The 23,268-nt window shown below is 43.3% G+C and overlaps 1 protein-coding gene across 1 annotated transcript in view; it reads left to right on the forward strand.

Annotated features, from left to right (window-relative positions):
- Positions 1-23,007, forward strand: part of COQ7 (coenzyme Q7, hydroxylase) — an 80,827-nt gene extending 57,820 nt beyond the window's left edge. Inside the window, exon 7 of the mRNA XM_060172863.1 lies at positions 22,989-23,007. The gene's annotated coding sequence lies outside the window, so the exon portion shown is untranslated. The remainder of the gene's footprint in view (positions 1-22,988) is intronic.
- The last annotated feature ends 261 nt before the right edge of the window (positions 23,008-23,268 follow it).

The following is a 23,268-nucleotide window of genomic DNA, read 5'->3' on the forward strand; positions in this document are numbered from 1 at the left end:
ATTTTATTAAAAAACCAGCTAACCTTTGTATAGCATTCGCTGTGGACCAGGCATGTTTCTTCATTCCAACAAACTACTGTTGGAGGCTTGAATCCCACCTGCTGCCCATTTGTGCCAATCTTTTCACTGAAGCATTGTATTTTCATTCATTCATTCATTCATTCATTCATTCATTCATTCATTCATTCATTCTTTCTTTCATTTTCCAGCCAGTTTATTCTAGAGATTCTGATATAACTCATCAAGGTGCTATCAGGAAATTGGTTGATGATGATGATTTTTGCCTGCCAGGGCTTCCATCTGCACTACTTACTGCTCCTGGTGGACTTTCCCCACCCCTTTTAATTTCATGCAGAGACAGTGAGGGACAGAGAGGACAAGGAGAGAAGGAAGCACTGCTCCAAAGTTAATGAAGCGTCCCCATGTGCTATATATATATGGTGCTCCCAAGTGGTGCCAGGGGGTTAGAATTCGGGTCCTTGAGCATGATAAAATGTGTACTTTTCTGGCTAGCTGTGATCTCCCCATCTAAGGGAAAAAGATTTTTCTAAGATTCAAGTGCAGAGACAATGATTCCAATCAAAGGCAAGGGCAGAGTGGTCTCAGCAAGGCAAGAGAATCACCAGCCCGAGTTGATGAATTCAGACTGAGAGCAATCAGGAATTAGGGCATCCCAGGCAGAAGACATGTTATGGTTTGACATGAAAACTTTGGGGAAGTCCCTTCATCTCTCAGTCTCTGCTTCTTCATTTGCAAACATGGGTCCTGTGCAAATGAAATAAAGCACACAAAGTGCTTGGCAGACAGTGTAATGAATACTATGGGTCACAATAAAAGTGTCGTTTATTAATGTGACTTTGTGGGAGACCCTTTTCAGGCCGTGACTTGTTTGGATTTCAGGGTAGCTCGAGCTTTTGTTTCTGCTTTAGAGCCAGAGTACTCTGCAGTTAAAAGGAACAGAGAGTGGTTCCCCCCAGTTCTGTTTTCAGAGAGCTAAGCCAAGGAAGTAGTGGCCTAGGAGGTCAGTAACAGATCCTGGTAGTCTAGAAGGGGGTAAGCCAGCCTTAGATTGTCTGTTTACAAAGGGGAAAAAAAATCTTGTTTGTGACCATAAAAATAATATGTGCGTACTACAAGAAGTTTAAAGAATACAGAATTGTACAAGGAGGATGTGATCACCTTGGGGCACCCCAGAACCTCACGCTTCCCCCATGAACAACCAGGCCCTGTGTGAACCCCTCCACACCCACCTGTACCCATCCCTCCATGATAAAAATCTCAGTTCCCATGACATCATCTCTCTGCTCTGAGACCATGGTGTTTGGGTCAATGACAGGATGTGAACTTCCACTTAGGATTCTGATATCAGCCTTGTTGAAAGGGTATGGCCTGGAGCTAGGCTTCCCAACCTCTCCCCCTCCAAAAAAGAAAAAGGCTTCTGGGAGGAGCTGTTGCATGCAGAGAGGTCCTTCCAGTGACTAGGAATGATAATGATGTTGAGTGGACACTCACAGTACACCAGGCAGCACTTAGAAAAGGTGAATCAGCTCATCGAATCCATGGGAACACCTGGCAGGTAGGCGACATTATGGCCTCTTTTCGAGAAGGTAGTAGGCTTCAGAGGTGAGGTAACTTGCCCATAGTCACACAGTGATGATGGACAGTGGAGCCAAAACTGGAATCCATCTGTTTTGATGCCAGGTGCTTTTTCTCTCAAAGGCTGATGTGATGCCCAGGAACACCCATTTGAGGTGGATATATTCAGAATTTTCATTATAGAGATGAGGAAATTAGGGGGTCTGAAAAGTGAGTCATCTGCCCAGAGTCACACTGCTAAGGAGCAGGAGTGCCAGGAGACAAGTTCAAGTTCATATTCCCCCGCCCATCACTGGTTCTCAGTGTTAGTTTCCTTACCTCCAGCCTTTAAAGTATCACTCCATTGTCTTGCCTATGTCAGTTTACCTTATTTTAATTAATTTTTTTTTCTTTAATTAAAAAAGAGCTTTTTAGAGAGTCGGGAGGTAGTGCAGAGAGTTAAGTGCACGTGGCGCAAAGCACAAGGATCGGCATAAGGATCCGGGTTCGAGCCCCCGGCTCCCCACCTGCAGGGAAGTCACTTCACAGGTGGTGAAGCAGGTCTACAGGTGTCTATCTTTCTCTCCCCCCTCTGTCTTCCCCTCCTTTCCCCATTTCTCTCTGTCCTATCCAACAATGACAACATCAATAACAACAACAACTACAACAATAAAAACAAGGGCAACAGGGAAAATAAATAAATATAAAAATTTTTAAAAAGAGATTTTAAAAATATATATATATATATTTTATCTTAGTGAGAAAGAGTAGATACAGAGGAAAAGATACTAAGAGAGAGAAAGACCAGAACACTGCTCAGTTCTGGTTTATGGTGGTTCTAGGGATTGAACCTGGGACCTCAGAGTCTCAGGCTTGAAAGGCTTTTGCAAAACCATTATGCTATCTCCCCAGCCCCCCTCCCCAAATTTTTTAATGGTCTAGTTTCCCCCTTCTTTCAGAGCACTTTATTTGGGGAGAAACATTGATTTATACGACAGTTGTTACATGAGTGCCATTTCTTATCTCTCCATGATAGGTGTCTGCACACCACTCCTATCACTAATTTAATTTTCATCAAAACTCTGGTTTCTGAGGCTGCTGGGAATTGCAGCTGGGACCTTTTGTGCCTCAGGCATGAGTCCCTTTTTGCATTAACATTATGCTGTCTCTCCAGCCACCCCTAACTCTCCCCACCACCACCAGTTTAAGTCTTCCTCCACCACTGTCATGCACTAGGTCCCAATCTCCTTCCAACCCCCATCTGCCTTTAGAGTCCTTGTTTGCACTGAAATAGGCCACAACTAGCATTTTAAGTTATTTCTGAGAGGCAGCAAAAAAGAAAGAACCAGAGCATTACTTTTGCATGTGCAGTGTCCGGGATTGATTTTGAGATTTCACTCATGGAAGTTCTGTGCTCTACCACTGAGTCACCACCCAGGCTGCAGTATTTTCTTTTCTTTCCCTTTTATGTCTTTCATTCCCCCCCCCCAATTTTATTGGAGGGTTAGTGGTTTACAATACAATTGTTGGCGATGGTTACAATTTCTCACCTCATGATAGGTGTCTGCAAAACACTGTCGCTCTCAAGGGGACCCCATATGTATTTATTTATTTGTTTGTTTACCAGAGCACAGCTCAGTTCTGGCTTATGGTGGTACAGGGGATTGAACCTGGGACCTTGGAACTTCGGGAATAAAAGCTTTTTTAAATTTATTTTTATCTTTATTAGTTATTTTATTAATATATATATATTTTACCAGCACTGCTCAGCTCTGGCTTATGGTGGTGCAGAGGATTGAACCTGGGACTTTGGAGACTCAGGCAGGAGAGTCTCTTTGCATAACCTTTATCTATCCCCACCCTTATTTTATTACTTCTTAATTAGTGACTTAATAGAGTTTTGCAAAATTATAGAATTTCAGGGGTATACTTTCACACCCACATGCTCTCCACCAAAGTCCCCACCACCACCACCACAACCATAATTCTCACAAAACCCAACAGGCTCATTACCATTTTTGGCAAGCTCATTTGTTTTAGTCATATATATTCCATATATGAATGAACCTACCTAGTAGTTACCCTTTACATCACCTAGTATAATCACCCCCAGTTCCATCCATTTTGGTCCAAATGATACACTGCTTTTTCTTTAAATTGCAGAAATGGATGTATATATTACGCCTACACTGAACTTCTCTGTTCCAGACTCTTGGAAACAGAGTTGGCAGTCAGCTGAGGTAAAGAACAAACACCTCATCACAGACCCCTGCAAGCGTCAACCCGGCTTTGACCTAGCACGTTATGATTGGGCCCTCCTCAATCGCTATCGAACAGGCCATGGCCGGTGTGCCGCTATGTTCCATCGCTGGGGAGCCAGAGACGACCCGAACTGCCCCTGCGGCAACAGACAGACAATGACCCACATAGTCAATGACTGCCACCTCTCCAGATTCAAAGGAGGTCTTGAAACTTTACATCAGGCTCAACCTGACGCTGTTGACTGGCTACGGAAGAAGGGCAAACGCTAGAAGAAGAATTCCAATGCTCTGTTGTTAGACATTTAGGTTGCTTCCATATTTTGGCTATTAGATGATTCACAGACTTATGAAAAAATGTTACACATCACTTATCAGTAGGGAAACATAAATTAAGACCACAATGAAATGTCACCACACACCTGTGAGAATGGCTCACATCAACAAATCAAAAGATGATAATTGTTGGCAAGGATGTGGAGAAAAAGGAACCTTGATATGCTGGTGATGGGAAGGCAAATTGATGTAGCCCCTAAGAGGCTTTCTGCATGACCATTATGGTATCTCCCCCACCCATAATATCTCAATGCTGCTTTTCTCTCTGTAGCCTCTTTCCAGATAATAATTATAAAATCAGTGGCTTAATTATAAAATCAATGTGCTATTTCACATACATCTACAGAGATAAATTAGATATGTCACACGTTGCACCAACAGTGTATATACCCTTCTATAAAAACACAAGGATTCTCTGACCAGACATGAAGCCCACCTTTAAGGAGCTAGTGGGTGAGTGGGGGAGATGGATGAGTCAACCTGGTCCTATGCTGTGGACTGAATCATGCCCCCACACACACCCAGTACTAGGAGGGGATGAACTGCATTTAGAGAGGTTTTAAAAGAGGTGGTTCACTCTTTAGGGTGGGTTCCTAACCCAACTTCCTTAGAAGCAGAGAGAGAGGCACTAGGGATATGTGTACTGAGAAAAGCCCAGGTGAGGCCATAATGTGAAGGTGGCCATCAGCAAGACAAAGATAAACCTACCGGCCAGCACCTTGAACTTGGACCTCCACCCACTGGCCTGAAAAAACAATATCTGTTATTTAAGCATTGCCCCCCCCCCCCCCCCCCGCCAAGTCTGGGGTGTTTTGTTGGGGTAGGCTTAGCAAATTCACGCAGATGTGATCTCAGATCACACAGGATTTCATGTGATCAGAGTAGAGGGAAGTCGCATGGGGAGGGGGTGCAGTGGAGATGTAGCTCATCTCCTCCCAGCTCCTCTGTTATTATAGCCTGCCTGGAAGCATTGGACTTTGTGGCCTTGATCCACTTTCTCTGAGCCTGAGTTTTCCTCATTATCAAAACTGAGCTGCAATAGAACTCTCTTCTTGGTCCTTTGTAATTTGTTTTTGTTTTTGGAAGTGGGAAGGTTAGATGAGCAACTTGATGTAAAGTACTTACCAAATTGACATTTGCAAGTCTCAGTGGTGAGTCACCCATCACCGCCACCACCATCATCGTCAGTATGGAAAGCCATTTGATTTTCTCAGTGGATGATCCTAAATCAGAGGAACAACAGCTCAGACTCCAGGGACAGTTTCGAGGGTGCGATCACGCCTGTGGAGAACTTTCTTTTCAGCCCAGGGATGGTTTTCTATGTTTATTTCATCTCTTTTGAGAAGTGTTAGCAGCTCATTGCAGCTGTAAAGAATGGAGCTGCCTTTGATCTCACCCATCAGCTCACAGCTTCTTCCTTCCCAGAGGCAAGTGCTACTTTCGGCTTTCTTCCTTATCTTCATCCTGTCTGCCATCACTCTTCCTCTGAACAGGAGCTGCCAGGCCCACCGAGGAGGGATGACTTTAGGTTAACCGACCGCCCAGGGGAGAGTGGGCTTTTCATTTGTCCCCTTCTCTCCTAGAAGCAGCAATGAAAGGAAGGCACTTTACAGTATCTCTCCAGGCTGGGAAGGCAGGCAGACAGGCACTGGGAGCCTGTGCAGTCCAGTCTCTTTAGACAATAGGCAGGAGCTTCTCTATACTAGCCCTTCCATGGGGTCTGGTTGTGCTGAACTGCAGGTCCCAGGAAACCTCAGTGCTACTAATCAGGGCCGGGATGTACTGAGTGACTGGCAGTTTACATTCCCAGTCGTTGCCTGTGGGTTTCCTCTGCCCTTTGCAGTTATAAGCATCTTCTTCATGCTTCTTCTTCAACTTATCTTTCCCCCACTTATCATGTATCTTGGAGATCTTTCCATATCAACCTGCCCAGATATACCTCATCTGAAAATGTCGTTGAGTTGTAGCATGGTTATTCAAAGTGCGGGACATGATAAATTTTAAAAAAACAACTTAACTTGAGGAATCTATTCCTAAATCCAGAAAGAGAATGTTGTACCTCGTGCACGTGTGTGTGTGTGTGTGTGTGTGTGTGTGTGTGCACGTGTGTCTTCTCTGGCTGATTTTTATGTTAGTGAAATTGATCCATGGTCTTGCATATAGCAAGATATCTGGAGACATACGGGGTTATAGGTACTTGCAGAGAGGTGGATGCCACTGGTTTCCAGTAGGTAAAGTCCAGGGATGTCCTACAACTCACAAAATAGCTCAACTATCCAGTCTCCAAAAACTTTGTGGTAGACTGGGCTCAGGAATTAGGACTTTATTCTGAGAGTAATGGGGAAGAAAGCCTGGGTTAAGGTTTGTATGTTGTGATTAGCTAGACACTACCAAGCTCTTCTCCAAACTAGCTGTGTCCTTGTTTTTTGTTCATAATAGCATCTATTTTCATTATGGAGGCATACATTTGTACCCATTCTCACTGATTAACTGTATATTGTTTCCAATCTTTTGGCCATTACACTAGTGTCAAAATGCAAATCCTTGCAACAGTCTATTTAGAGAGAACATAGTATTTGGATATAAACACACACACTCTCTCTCTCTCTCTTTCTCACACAGTTACTCTTTCTGGAGTCTACAGACAATGAGGACATGACCAAAATTTAATTTGAATGTAAATTTCCTTGGCCCCTGCATGTTTCACATCCACTGGCTCACAGAAATAGCTCCTGTCATCTTGGCTTCTGCCGCAGAATCACATCTTGTGCAAGTGGACACATGATCTGGAAAGATAAACAGGAAATCCCTCTCGACATGGGAAAATGGGGCAGCCCCCTCCTTCTTTCTCCCAGAACTGGGGTTCAAAAAGGCTGCAGTGTCCGGCAGGTTAAGCCCACCCTGAGGACCCAGAACCTACTTTCTTCTGCCTGCCTTAAGCACTGCTCAGCTCTGGGACTGACTTACATTTTTTTTTTCTCTAAATACTGCACATCAACTCATTCCACTTTGAAATTAATCTCTGATATCTCAGTGATTTATTATTTTTAAATTGTTATTATTTTTAGCAGAGCACTGCTCAGCTCTGAGTTATGTTGGTGCTGGGGATTGAACCTGGGACCTCAGAGCCTCAGACATTAGAGTCTGTTTGCATGCCTATTATACTGTCTCTCCCAGCCCTCAGTGCCTTTTTTTTTTTTTTTTTTTTTTTTTTTTTTACCAGAGCACTGCTCAGCTCTGGCTTATGGTGGTGCAGGGGCTTGAACCTGGGACTTTGGAGCCTCAGGCATGAGAGTCTCTTTGCATAACCATTATGCTATCTACCCCTGCCCCCCTCAGTGCCTTTTATCTTTGTCTAAAATTCAAGTAATGGGTAATGCTTTGATTTCCAATGCACTGTCTCAAAACAATCATTTCACCTATTTATCAAGTGGTTGGTTTGACTTATTTTATTATTGTTTCTCATTACCAGGGCTTCACCAATCTGGGTCAACTTTTTCAGAGCGAGAGAAAGAGAGAGACAGAGATGGAGATGGGGGAACGATATCATAGCACCAAAGCTTCATCCAATGTGGTAGGGGCCAGGCTTGAAGCTGGATCACAGGCATGATAAAGCAGGCATACTGTCCAGGTGGGCTATGTTGCAGGCTTTGACTTTTTAAAACTTTAACTCTAACTGGTACAGAGACAATAAAGTCTATAAAAAGTACAAATGAATCCAACTGCTATTATTAAGAGTTGCATTTGACCTGTCTTCCCCTCTGCTCTCAATTTCTCTCTGTCCTATCCAACAACAACAACAACAGCTATAACAATAATAACAATAACAACCACAACAAGGGCAACAAAAATGGAAAAAAAATAGCCTTCAGGAGCAGTGGATTCATAGTGCTGGCACTGAGCCCAAGCGATAACCCTGGAGGCAAATTGAAAAAAAGAGTTACATTTGACTTCTTGGCTGCACTAATCTGTTATTGACTTGATTGCATGACCAGCCTAAGAAGAACCTAGAGGGGTAGGGAAATTCCTCTCCTCCTTGACAATATCAAAATCCTTGGTGATAAAGAAAATTCTGTCTTTACAGACAATGGAATATCATTCAGCTATTTAAAAAAAAAAAAAAAGAACCCTGCTATTTGCAGCAATGTGGCTGGGCCTGAAGGAGGTTGTGCTGAGTGAAACAAGCCAGACATAGAAAGACAAATACCACATGATCCTACTTATAGGCACAATCTGACAAAGCCAAGCCTGTGAAAGCAGAGACTAGAATGGTGGCTTGTAGGGCCTGGCAGGGGAGGGAGAAGTGGGAGGAGGCTGGTCAAGGTTAGGGTCTCACTATGCAAAAATAAGTAAGTTCTGAAAGCCTCCTATGGCCGCTGGTACCATCATGATTATATAATGAAAGTGTGATGTGGAATTTTGTTTTGATAGGTGCTCACAACGTTAAAGTTCTGGGAGGAGAGTTTTGGAGGTGATAGTGGTGGTGATTTCCTGGGTGTATACTTATCTCCAAACACAGCAAGCTATGCTCATTAAATTTCAATAGCCTTTTGTGTCATGCAGAATTCTTGAGCCCCCAGTGGGCTCAATCTCCCTCCCCACTTTAGGAGCCTTTCATCACCCCTGTCTAACACTTCTCAGCTTTCTGATTTCTCTGAGGGGTCCAGGAGTAGCATGAGACTTGAGTTTAATAAATACACTCTTTTCTCAAAGGCCTGGAGGCCTAGACTGGAAGCTGTCTGAGTGGGTCACACTATAAACCTTGTCATACCTTATGTTTTGTTTATGTTGTTTCCCTGTTTACAAAGCCTTACCTGGTCTGCTTCGTTCCCTCAGCTGCACACCAGTGGCCTGCCTTCACTTCCCTGTTCTAAGCAAGGTTGGGGAGGTTGAGTTCTTATCCACATTTTAAAAAGGGGTAGGAGGCTCAGTGAGGTTAGGTAACTTCCTCAGTTCACCCAGCAGAGCAGATACAGAGCCCTGCTCTTCAGGGCATCCCTCTCTACCACATCCTGCTTCAGGCCAGCAGTTAATAAAACTGTTCCCGGAAATAGTTGGGAATGAGAGCCAGAAAAAACACATTTGGAATCAGCCAAGAGGGATTTGAAAAACAGCACATGTCAAAGACCTGGTTTTTCTCCTGATGTGGCTGCCTGTCATTTGCCCACTGTTCCTCCAATCCTCTGATCACCATGACAGAGCATCATTTCTGCATTCATTTGTTCACTGTTCGGCACTAAATTCTGTGTCCCCCTCCAAATTCATATGCTCTAACCCCGAGAACATGAGTATGTGGCTGTATTTAGAGATGGAGCTTTTAAAGCGATAAGGCAAAATGAGGTCAGGTAGGTGGGCCCTGGTCCAATATGACTGATGTCCTTACAAGTAGAGATTAGGACACAGACACTTGCAGACAAAGGGAGGACCATGTGAGGACACATTGAAAGGACAGCTGACCATCTGCAAGCGGAGGGGAAAGCCAAATCTGCCAGCTCCTCTTTTAAAATGTATTTATGTATTTAATGGAGAGATAGAGAGAGAACCTTTCAGCGTATTTGGTGCTGGGGATGAAACTAGGAGCTTCAGGCATGCTAGACCTGTGCTCTAACACCTAGCTATCTCCATGATTCCAGCCAGCTCCTTCATCTTGGACTTCCAGTCTCCAGAACTTCCTGTTATTTAATCCCCCATCTGAGATCTCACTTTATGGCAGCCCCAGCAGACTGATCAGCTCACTTATTCCTTCACTCAAACTTTCATAGACATCTCACTTCCTGTGGGTCTTTGCTTAACTACCACCCTACCCTACCACCCTCCTTTAAGCTGCACTTCTATGGCCCAGGAAATGGTTCAACTAGAGAGCTTAGGACTTGCATGCCTGGGGATCCTGGGTCAATCTGCACACTACATGTGCTGCAGTGGAGCTCTGACTTTTCTGTCTCATGTGAAACTCGCTCTCTCCTATGAAATAAATACATCTTTTACAAATACTTAGATAGGGGGTCGGGAGGTAGCGCAGTGGGTTAAGTGCACACGGCGCGAAGCTCAAGGATCAGCATAAGGATCCCGGTTCAAGCCCCTGGCTCCCACCTGCAGGGTTCTTACTTCACAGGCGGTGAAGCAGGTCTGAGGTGTCTGTCTTTCAGTCCCCCTCTCTGTCTTCCCCTCCTCTCTCCATTTCTCTCTGTCCTATCCAACAACAAACGACATTAATGACAATAATAATAATAACCACAACAATGATAAAACAACAAGGGCAAAAAAAGGGGAGAAAAAAATGGCCTCCAGGAGCAGTGGATTCGTGGTGTAGGCACTTAGCCCCAGCAATAACCCTGTAGGTAAAATAAATAGCAAAAAATAAAAATAGTAAAATAAGCAGACAGGTGGTGGCACACCCAGTTGAGCACAGATACTGCCATGCATAAGGACTCAGGTTCAAGCTCCCAGTCTCCACCTGCAGGGAGGAAGCTACAGAAGCAGTGAAACAAGGCTACAAGTGTTTCTCACTCTAATTTCTCCTTATTTTATCTCTAAACTTCTCTATATTAGCAAATAAAAAGGAATAAAAAATAGTAAAGTAAAGCTGCACTCGGAGCTCTTTGGTACAGAGCACGCCTTGAATTTATGAGGTCCTCAGTTTGACCCTGCCCACTGTCAGCAGTGAAAACAAAATTGAAAACAACCTGTATTTCTTCTTCCCCCTTTGCCTCCTACCCTGTAGTTCCCCATACTACCTCATGGTTCTCAGTAGCTCTTAACACTAGCCAGAAACCCATATATTGCTTCTTCACATGTTATTCTCCAAACTAGAACATAAGCATAATGAGGGCAGGGGTTTCTTTGTCTTGTTCACTGCAGTGTGCATCCTGCCTAGGACATAGTAGGTGCTCAGTAAGTGCATCTTGAGTCAATGAGTCACCAGGCACTGATTCAGCCAGTCAATAGCATCAGAACTGTGGCTTAGCCCCAAACACTGTGCCAGGACTGGGATCTATCTGGGGACTCTAGTAGGCCTCCAGACATCAGGGACCACATTATAGTTATTCCTTTAACTGCCACGTCCATTCTTGGGTTTACTGGGAAGAGACATTCCACCAATACTTGCTGACTGATTGACTGACTGACTGACTGACTATGTGTTGGGAGAAAGGACCTGACATATCCTAACACTCTGGATCTAGGGACAATGATGCCTCTGTGTGGTGAAGATGTGGTAGGTCATTTGTGACTTTTATTTTTACTTGGTACAAAACATGCAAACAGGGACAGAGGACGTCAATCTCTGTTACTTGCATCAACTGTATCATTCTGAGTAGAAGGAAAAGGACAGGTGATGGGATGCTGTCCCAACAGAGATATGCACAGACCTCCCAGAACTTTCCAGACTATAATGGTCCACACTTCCCATTCTCCCATGTGGCATCATGTCCATGGCTTGGGGAGCCTTTTGTCACTCTAGAATCACATGGTTTTTGTCTTTTAGTGTTACTTATGGAGCTAACTTTGACTAAGATTGAAGGACATGATAGGCAAAAAGAGCATCTTGGGGTGGTGATGGTGCTCTGTATCTTGATAAGGGTTTTTACCACTGATCAAAATCTGCTATCAAAATTCATTGAATGGTGTGCTTGCACTGGCAAATTACTACAGGTAATCTGGGAAAATTACTATATGTAATCTTACTTGTAAGCAAATATTGAACTCTAGGGAATAATACTCTTGAAGTCTTTAGAAGGAAGGTAGCTAGTGTATGCAACTTCCTTTGAAATGCACCGAGATCAAGATGGAGTAACATAAAGCAAGTGGATGTATCGATAGATTCATCACAGGGCATGTGAAGTAAAATATTAATGTAAAGCTTATGCCATCACTATAAAATTTTGAAAAGTGTTTTTAGTTTGGACATTTTTTTTTATGATAGAGTTTTCCTATCTTCTTCTCTCCCTTCCTTTTTTTCTTTCTACTTCTCTTTTCCTAGCTCTTTTAATCATTCATATAAAGTGCTTCCCCACTACAGTTAATATCTGGCAAGTAAAATGTGCAGCAGTGCTTCTACGTATCACTAATGGCATGCTAAAATCTGTAGAACAGTTGATGTGGCTTCATGTTCAGTAATAAAATAAGGTTTATTGGGAATCGGGCAGTACGGCTTAAATGCACATGGCACAAAGCGCAAGGATTGGAGTAAGGATCCCGGTTCGAGCTCCTGGCTCCCCACCTGCAAGGGAGTCGTTTCACAGGCGGTGAAGCAGGTCTGCAGGTGTCTATCTTTCTCTCCCCCTCTCTGTCTTCCCCTTCTCTGTCCTAGCCAACAACAACATCAACAATAACAACATCAATAACAACAACAATAATTACAACAAGGGCAACAAAAGGGAATAAATAAATAAATATTTTTTTTAAAAAGGTTTATTTATGCTTTTTCATCAATGGCACATCTAGATAGCTTTACCAGACTTAGCAAATACAAATACAGAACATCCTGGGATATCTGACTTTCAAATGAAGAATGACTCTTTTCTTTAGTAGAAATATAGCCCAGGAAATACTTGGGACATATTTATACTTTTAGAATCATCGTGTTCTTAAAGTTCACATGTAACTGGGCTTCCTGTCATTTTCTTGGGCAACCCTACACACAGACCCTCCTCACTTAAATTGCCTGTGAAAAAGAAACCTGGAAAACATTAACACGGTTTAAAAAAAAAAAAGACAGCCTTTAAATTTTGGAGTCATTTCATAGTTACAGAAAATTTGTAGAGATAGTGCAAAGTTCCAGTATGTATGCCCTGCATCCACTAACATTTTATAAAGCCACGGTACATTTGCCAGAGCTGAGGGTTTAACATTGGCACAGAAGCACCTATCAAACTCCAGACTTTATTTGGATTTTACCAAGTTTTCCACTGAGCTCCTTTTTCTGTTCTAGAATCCAACCAAACATTCCCCACCACATTTAATGACTCTGATTTCCTTTAAAGGTGCATATTTTTAGAAAGGAGTTTGGATGTGTTTGTGTCTTTCCTTATAAACGGGCAATTTTCTGAGATTTTTTTCGGGGGACGGGTGACTATTAAGTTTTCACAGTAAATGTTTGTAAGAGAAGACACAAAGAGGAACACAGTCTGGGACACCAATTACTTCCTAGCAAGTTCTGTGTGAATGCCCTTTTGCATCTGAGCCACAATTATACAGGGATTGTTTATTGGGAAATCACTATGTGCCACGTGTTGTGTTGTCATTGCTATTATTAGATCTCATGTGAGGGCAGAGGCACTCCTTTTCTTATTTATTTATTTATTCCAGTGTAGTAGCTGCAGGGTTGCCCAAGAAAATTATAGGAAGCCAGTTACATTTGAATTTCAAGAACACTACAATTTTAAAACTATAAAAGAGAGGGCTGGGGAGTAGCACAATGGGTTAAGCACACATGGTGCGAAGCGCAAGGACCAGTGTAAGGATCCCAGTTCGAGCCCCTGGCTCCCCACCTGCAGAGGGCTCACTTTGCAAGTGGTGAAGCAGGTCTGCTGGTGTCTATCTTTCTCTCTCCCTCTCTGTCTTCCCCTCCTCTCTCAATTTCTCTGTCCTATCCAACAATAACAGCAATAACAACAATTGCAACAAAATGGGGAAAATGGCCTTTAGGAACAGTGATTCGTAGTGCAGGCACCGAGCCCCAGTGATAACCCTGGAGGCAAAATAAAATTAAATAAAATAAATAAAATAAAATAAAAAAATATATATAAAAGAGCCTGGGAGAACGTTTTCCTGGAAGGGTGCACACTTTATACCATGCCTAAGAACCTGAGTTCAAGCCCCCAGTCACCACATGGGGGCATCATGCAAAGGCGAAGAGTCACAGTGGTGGAGCAGTGGTGTGGTGTCTCCTCTCATTTACTATATGGAAAAAAAAAAAAAAAGAGTCCACTGGCAACAGTGGAATTGTACAGGTGTGAAGCCTCAGAGAATCCTTGGAAGAAAATATTTAATTAGGCAGGTAAAGCTAAGTTAGACTACGGTAATAAATAGATCCCTGACTCTCAGTGCCTTGAGACTGGGAGATGGCGCAGTGGCAGAACGCTGGCCTTCCATGGATTTGATCCCTGGCACCACAGTAAAGGAACATCAAGGACAGAGACACCATGGATATCACAGTGGTACTTTGATGTTCTTTTTTTAAATATATTTTATTTATTTTCCTTTTTGCCCTTGTTGTTTTTATTGTTATTGTTGTTGTTGATGTCATCATTGTAGGATAGGACAGAGAGAAATGGAGAAAGGAGGGGAAGACAGAGAGGGAGAGAAAGACACCTGCAGACCTGCTTCACCGCCAGTGAAGCGACACCCCTGCAGGTGGGGAGCCTGGGGCTCGAACCGGGATCCTTACGTCGGTCCTTGCGCTTGGCACCACGTGCGCTTAACCCACTGTGCTACTGACCGACTCCCTCACTTCGATGTTTTTCGGTCTCACCTCTTACCTCTCTTTTCTCCTTTTCTCACAGAAATAGAAAATAAAAATTGGACTGGGGAGGTGACTTATCAGTGAATTGCAGGCCTTTGTGTGCATGAGGCCGGAGTTTGATCCCTGTCAGGGCATAGAAATGTGAGAGAGGAAGAGCTAGAGATTTCCTCTTCTTTCCAGTTATATGTCTAAATCAGGGAAGAGGGGACTCTGCTCCATGTGGCCTCTCTGACACTCAGGCCAACAGATGTATCTCAGCCTCTGCTTTCTCAGTCCTCAGAGCAGGTAAGTTGAACCTGCTTCATAAAGACAGCAGCCACTGGTGCTACAGCCTGTAATTAGAACTCGTGATATAGCCTCACCTAGTTACAGGACACTGTGTAATGCAGTTTTTTTTTTTTCTGGCCTGAAAGTGAGGGAGAAGGAAAGGCACTTTCCTGTCATTTGGATGGAAGGAGAGCTCCCGTTTTATCTCCTCACTGCACGCCCAGCTGGGGTCGGCACTGAGAAAGTTGTCTTGTCAGAGCTTGTGGACTGAATCCATCTCTGAGTAAATCAGGGGAGGATCATCTCACTTTTCACCTGGCTTTTGGAAGCACACACTCTGACTCATACTTAATTCCCTCACTCCCAGGCTGAACCCTTATAAAACTCCTAATTAGATTCTTAGAAGAAATAATGCCCATCAGACAAACAAATGGCAGGAGGCTGCCTGTGGAGCTGTACTCCAGGCAGGGAAAATGTAATAAGTGGGCCTTTCCCTCTGGGGACTAGACAGATAGGAGGGGAAAAGGTCATGGCGAGTCTGAGCGGATATAAGGCCCAGGAAAAGGATCCTGCGAGGGTCAGCACTGGATCGCTGTGGGTCTGATGAGGGTGATGGAACACTTCTATGCAATCAAAAGGGCACAAGTTGTTTCTGACAAACCTAGCTCAGAAAGGTCTACGTTTTTGACAAGGGTGTTTTATAACTACATCAAGGAGAGTATGTGGAGAATTTCAGAACAATTTCCACTCTTCACTTTAATTATTTATTTACTTATTTATCTATTTATTTTTACTTATTTATGAGGGGGAGAGAGAGTGAGAGACTGAGAGACCAGAAGCCTCTGTTTTAGCAAGTGCAGTGCCAGGCCTTGAACCCGGGGTCTCACATATTCAAGTCCTGTGCCCTCCCCATGGAGCCAGCTCCCTGGCTACTCCTTTCTACACTTTGGCAGAGCAAGGTCTCTTGGAGAGCAGAAGGCACCTTCGTATCTTTATTTAGACACTTGCGGCTGTTAATGACTCCCCTATGTGAATACACATGGCTTGTCACAGTAACACAGGCTCACAGGGGATCTCAGAATCCTGGCAGAACCAGTTGAATTTGCAGATGAGGAAATCAGAGACCAGTCAGGTTAAATTTAGCACAGTTTAATATCTGTGGCCAAGCAGGTTGCGCATCACACAACTCTAAAAGGTTCTATTAACACAGACTCTTTGAAGGGTGCCACCTGGAACAGTGCAGTGGATGATCCTGTAAGCTTCCATTGTGAGGAAAGAATTATCTATAGTTGCTACACTTGAAAAAAATGTGGAAAAGTTTCAATTGGGATGATTTTTAAAATTTCTTTATTGGGGAATCAATGGTTTACATCGACAGTAAAATACAATAGTTTGTACATGCATATTTCCCATTTTTCCACATAACAATTCAATCTTTACCAGGTCCTTCTCTGCCATCATGTTCTTTTTTTAAAATTTCTTTATTGGGGAATTAATGTTTTACATTCAACAGTAAATACAATAGTTTGTACATGCATAATATTCCCCAGTTTCCCATATAACAATATAACCCCCACTAGGTCCTCTGTCATCCTTCTTGGACCTGTATTCTCCCCACCCACCCACCCCAGAGTCTTTTACTTTGTTGCGATACGCCAATTCCATTTCAGGTTCTACTTGTGTGGTTTTTTTTTTTTTTTCTGATCTTGTTTTTCAACTTCGGCCTGAGAGTGAGATCATTCCATAGTCATCCTTCCGTTTCTGACTTATTTCACTTAACATGAATTTTTCAAGGTCCATCCAAGATTGGCTGAAAACAGTGAAGTCACCATTTTTTTTACAGCTGAGTAGTATTCCATTGTGTATATATACCACAACTGGCTCAGCCACTCATCTGTTGTTGGACACCTGGGTTGCTTCCAGGTTTTGGCTATTACAACTTGTGCTGCTAAGAACATATGTGTACACAGATCTTTTTGGATGGATATGTTGGGTTCCTTAGGATATATCCCCAGGAGAGGAATTGCAGGATCACAGGGTAGATCCATTTCTAGCCTTCTGAGAGTTCTCCAGACTGTTCTCCACAGAGGTTGGACCAATTTACATTCCCACCAACAGTGTAGGAGGGTTCCTTTGACCCCACACCCTCTCCAGCATTTGCTGCTGTTACCTTTTCTGATGTATGACATTCTCACAGGAGTGAAGTGGTATCTCATTGTTGTCTTTATTTGCATTTCTCTGACAATCAGAGACTTGGAGCATTTTTTCATGTGTTTCTCAGGCTTTTGGATCTCTTCTGTGGTGAATATTCTGTCCATGTCCTCCCCCCATTTTTGGATGGGGTTATTTGTTGTCTTGTTGTTGAGTTTGGCAAGCTCTTTATATATGTTGGTTGTTAAACTCTTGTCTGATGTATGGCATGTAAAGATTTTCTCCCATTCTGTGAGGGGTCTCTTGGTTTGGGTAGTGGTTTCTTTTGCTGTGAAGAAGCTTTTTAATTTGATGTAGTCCCATAGGTTTATACTTGCTTTAGTCTTCTTTGTAATTGGATTCATTTTGTTGAAGATGTCTTTAAAATTTATGCGGAAAAGAGTCTTGACAATATTTTCCTCTAAGTATCTGATAGTTTGTGGTCTAACATCCAAGTCCTTGATCCACTTGGAATTTGTATTTGTATTTGGTTAAATACAGTGGTTCAGTCCACTTGGTCGATTCCAAATTATATTCCTCCATGAGGATAATTTCTGGAACCATCCGTTCCACCCTGGTTCCATGGCTGCCAGTTCTTAGCAACATCGCCCCGCCAGATATTCGTCGGGATGCAGCATCATCTAAGTTCATTTCCCACATCTACGCTTGACCAGACCTGCCAATATACGCGGATATCTTCGCCCACCCTGTTCAACGCTTGACGTCTCGTCACCCAATCTGGTCCCCTACGCCTACACTGAACTTCTCAGTTCCAGACTCTTGGAAACAGAGTTGGCAGTCAGCTGAGGTAAAGAACAAACACCTCATCACAGACCCCTGCAAGCGTCAACCCGGCTTTGACCTAGCACGTTATGATTGGGCCCTCCTCAATCGCTATCGAACAGGTCATGGCCGGTGCGCCGCTATGTTCCATCGCTGGGGAGCCAGAGATGACCCAAACTGCCCCTGCGGCTACAGACAGACTATGACCCACATAGTCAATGACTGCCACCTCTCCAGATTCAAAGGAGGTCTCGAAACTTTACATCAGGCTCAACCTGATGCTGTTGACTGGCTACGGAAGAAGGGCAAACGCTAGAAGAAGAAGTGGTTCAGTTTCATTCTTCTGCATGTTTCAACCCATTTTTTCCAACACCATTTGTTGAAGAGACTCTGCTTTCCCCATGTAATAGTCTGGGCCCTTTGTCAAAGATTAGATGTCCATAGGTGTGAGGCCTCATTTCTGGGCTCTCAGTTCTATTCCACTGGTCAGTGTGTCTATTCATGTTCCAGTACCAAGCAGTTTTGATGACAATGGCCCTATAATACAATTTGAGATCTGGGAGTGTGATGCCTCCGGTTCTGTTCTTTTTTCTCAAGATTGTTTTGGCAATTCTAGGTCTTTTCTAGTTCCAGATAAACATTTGTAGCATTTGTTCTATTATCCTAAAAAATGTGGTTGGGATCTTGATGGGGATTGCCATCATGTTCTTTTTAAATTTTTTTAAATTTTCCCTTTTGTTGTCCTTGTTGTTTTATTGTTGTAGTTATTGATGTCATCGTTATTGGATAGGACAGAGAGAAATGGAGAGAGGAGGGGAAGACAGAGAGGGAGAGAGAAAGACACCTGCAGATCTGCTTCACCGCCTGTGAAGACTCCCCTGTAGGTGGGGAGCCAGGGGCTTCAACCAGGATTCTTATACCGGTCCTTGCACTTGGAGCCACATGCGCTCAACCCACTGCGCTACTGCCCGGCTCCCCATCATGCTCTAAGATCTGATGAGATGATTTTTTTTTTTATAGATTTATGCTATACTTTTATGAAAGACTGAATGAAAGAGCCACACACAGAGAAAGAGACCAGAGCCCCATTCAGTTCTGGCATATGGTGGAACTGAGGATTGAGCCTTGGGGGCTCTGGGGCTTCAGACATGCACGTCCTATGCTCTGATGTTATCTCCCAAGTCCCAACTGAGATGACTTAAAGATTGGTATAGCTTTGCAACGTGTGATTACCAAACTCTTAAGGAGTTTCTTGTTTTTGTCCACTTTCTGAAAGTAACTATTCTGTTTCAGCTAAAAGTTCAGACTCTGAGGTCAAGTAGGATGTGAAATGTAATTTGACCATAAACTAGCTATGACCTTAGACACACCACTGCAGCTTTCTAATAACAAGCTTTTCCTTTGTAATATGAGCAGAATATTATTACTGTCAGGCAATGCTACCTATAAGCTACTCATTTCTACTGTTTTCCCTGTTGTGTTAATAGATTTGTGCCTGATGGGGAAAGACAATGGATCATGACTGGCCACAAAGTCAATCAATTATTCAGTTCCATTTCCTGCTTTCCCAGACTCCTTTGTAGTGAGGAGATAGCCATATACTCATTGACTGTTCATGTCAATGCTACTAGTATCTTCTTTTCATGGAGAGTCAATCACACTTGAGTCTACTTCATTCTCTTTATTATATAGTTGAATGAGTTTGTGAACACCACTCATACTCGCTCTGGCTGTGCCTTGGGTCCTAGTACTTGCCTGTTGAAGATCTCAGTTTCCTCTTATAAAATGAACGGTAGTTGGGTGAGGCCTGAGCCATCATTTGTTTATTCATTTATGTATTTTCCCTTTTGTTGCCCTTGTTTTTTATTGTTGTTATAGTTATTATTGTTGTTACTGATGTCATCGTTGTTAGATAGGACAGAGAGAAATGGAGAGAGGAGGGAAAGACAGAGGGGGGGAGAGAAAGATAGACACCTGCAGACCTGCTTCACTGCTTGTGAAGCGACTTCCCTGCAGGTGGGAAGCCAGGAGCTCGAACAGGGATCCTTACGCTGGTCCTTTGCACTTCGTGCCACCTATGCTTAGCCTGCTGTGCTACCACCTGACTCCCTGTTTATTCATTTTTATAGATGGAGGGGACTGTTCAGACCTCATGCCTGGCCACCCACTGCCCATCAGAGCTGACTGACCCCCTCAGTCCAGGCCACTCTCTAGGCTGTGTTTCTTTATGGAATAGCAGCCACAGCAATGGCCGAAGCTCAGCTTTATCTCTTCCATCATCTACAAAGATGGGCAGGGTCCAGATGTAACATCTTCCTAAACTAATACATTCCCTTTTTTTTAAGAATCACTTTATATATATATATATACATTCCCTTTTGTTGCCCTTGTTGTTTAACATTGTTGTGGTTATTGATGTCATTGTTGTTGGATAGGACAGAGAGAAGTGGAGAGAGGAGGGGAAGACAGAGAGGGGGAGAGAAAGACAGACACCTGCAGACCTGCTTCACCACTTGTGAAGCGACTCCCCTGCAAGTGGGGAGCTGGGGGCTTGAACTGGGATCCTTAACACCGGTCCTTGTGCTTTGTGCCACCTGTGCTTAACCCGCTGCACCACCTCCTGACTCCCACTCAAACATTCTTATACATGTTGGCCATTGGTTTGGATTATACATGGTATCTGGCTAGACCCCAACATTTATATTCATGAATGGGGGCTCAGGGACTAGTATTCTTGTTTAGTCTAGCTTAAACTAAGTGCTCTTTCGTCACTTCAGATCATTCACCACTGATGATTACTAGGTCCAAGTTCAACCACAAATAAAGTGTCTTAATTGCAATCTAGTAGCTAGTTCTTGAGCATGTGGTACCCTAAGGAACTTTGGGAGGAGATGGAGATGGAGTACAAACTGAATGGGGCAAGATTCAGTCACCCCTGGATCCCTGATCTTAATAACAGAAAAAAAATTTTCAAAAGTAAAATCCTAGCTCAAGCCAATTCCTGCTAGACTTCAAACATTTTTAAGACCTATTTTATGTTGAGACTTTGGCAGCTCTAAGATCTGAAAGTTCTGCTTGCTGGCAGAGAAACTGGAGTGTGGAGGTCTAGTTGAATGTTAACTGCCATGGTTACAACTGGTATTTGCTCAGGGCTACAGAACTGTAGTGGGAAGTCAAAGACCCAGGAGTGCCCCTTCCCAGTCAGGATAGAACATATATAGACTAAAAATTAAAAGTAAACAATTTTTTTAAAATGGCAGGGCTAGCCCCCAGTCAGTTTTGGTCATACAAATGAACAACTCATCTGCGTAATCAGTGCAGTCCTGACTGTTGGAAAGTCGTCAAATGGTGATTAAATTTTAATCCTGTTGGTCTTTGACTTACCTTCACGAATTTTTTTTCTTCTTTTCTATGGTTGGCACTTCTGAGCATGCTCATTCTAGTGCATCTGGACCTAACCTTTAGCAGTCTCTTGACAGTCTAATTATTTTTGTTTGTTTTTGTTTTTACTCAGACTTGGATATCTCCATGTTTCTTTTTTCTTTTCTATTTTCTTTTTCCTTCCATTGCCTTTCATTTTGAAAGGATATTTATTAGTTATCATACTACAACATTGGGTGGGACCAGTGTTGAATTCCATATTCCAGTCTCTAAATGGTTCGTGGCTTCCTCTTCTGAGGCTCAAATACCAGGATGATTTCCAAAGGCAGCAACATGGGGGTAGGAGAGGGCTCCCCTATCTCCCCAGTTCCATTATTTATCTTTTTTTAATGAGAAACTGCCATTGTTTTAATATGATGTGGTATTAAACAGCCTTTGCTTCTAGTCATCCTATCTCTACTAGGCTCCCAATTCCTTAGTCTTCTTTGCATAAAAATTCTAGAACTTCAACAATATGCTCCAGGACCTCACCTCTCCAGAGCCCTACCCCACTAGGGAAAGACAGAAACAGGCTAGGGGTGGTCTGGAAGGTGGCATGGTGGATAAAATACTGGACTCTCAAGCAGGAGGTCCTGATTCAATCCCCAGCAGCACATATACAAGAGTGATGTCTCGTTTTTTCTCTCCAATCTTTCTCATTAATAAATAAATAAAATCTTAGAAAAAAGAAAGAAAGAAATGAAACAGTCTGGGGGTATGGATTGACCTGCCAACCCTCATGTCCAGCAGAAAAACAGTTACAAAAACCAGAATGTCCACTTTCTGCACCCCATAAAGAATTTTGGCCCATACTCCCAGCAGGAGAGATATAATAGGGAAAGATGACCAGGGGGCCATGAACTCTAACTCCATCAGGATATGTAGGAAGAAGAAGAAGAGGAAGAGGAAGAGAAGAGGAAGGAGAAGAAGAAGAAGAAGAAGAAGAAGAAGAAGAAGAAGAAGAAGAAGAAGAAGAAGAAGAAGAAGAAGAAGAAGAAGAAGAAGAAGAAGAAGAAGGAGAAGAAGGAGAAGAAGAAGAGGAGAGCATTCAGAAGTAGTAATAGGTGTAGGTATGACTTAGAAAAGAAGAGAAACCAGGACCATAAAAAAGGGTGGGGGCAAAAATATACAAATATAGACAGATAGTTATAGAAATAAAAATTAACCCCGGAGCTGGGTGGTAGCGCAGTGGGTTGAACACACATGGCGCAAAGCACAAGGGGAGGCGTAAGGATCCTAATTCAAGCCCCCAGTTCCCTACCTGCAGGGGGTTGCTTCGCAAGCGGTGAAGCAGGTCTGCAGGTGTCTATCTTTTTCTCCCCCTCCCTTTCTTCTCCATCTCTCTCCATTTCTCTCTGTCCTATCCAACAACAGCAGCTATGACAACAATAACAACTACAACAAGAACAACAAGGACAACAAAATGGGAAAAATGGCCTCCAGGAGCAGTGGATTTACAGTGCTGGGACCAAGCCCCAGCAATATGCTGGAGGCAAAAATAAATAAATAAAATAAAATAATTAACCCATATATGTTCACACGTATCCGTAAACTACTGCAAAATATATACCTGAAAGCAGAAGTACACTAGAGTTTGCAGTGAGTACCCCCCTAACACTTCCTTTCCACTATTCCAAGCTTTGGGTCCATGATTGCTCAACAATTTGTTTGGCTTCGTATGTTAACTCTCTTTTCAGTCACCAGGTTCCAGATGTCATCAGGATGCCGGCCAGGCTTCCCTGGACTGAAAACCCCACCAATGTGTCCTGGAGCTCCGCTTCCCCAGAGACCCACCCTACTAGGGAAAGAGAGAGGCAGACTGGGAGTATGGACCGACCATGTTCAGCGGGGAAGTAATTACAGAAGCCAGACCTTCTACCTTCTGCAACCCACAATGACCCTAGGTCCATGCTCCCAGAGAGATAGAGAATGGGAAAGCTATCGGGAGGGGGTGGGATATGGAGATTGGGTGGTGGG

The sequence above is a fragment of the Erinaceus europaeus genome, chromosome 15, assembly GCF_950295315.1.
Source record: "Erinaceus europaeus chromosome 15, mEriEur2.1, whole genome shotgun sequence".
Classification (NCBI taxonomy): Eukaryota; Metazoa; Chordata; class Mammalia; order Eulipotyphla; family Erinaceidae; genus Erinaceus; species Erinaceus europaeus.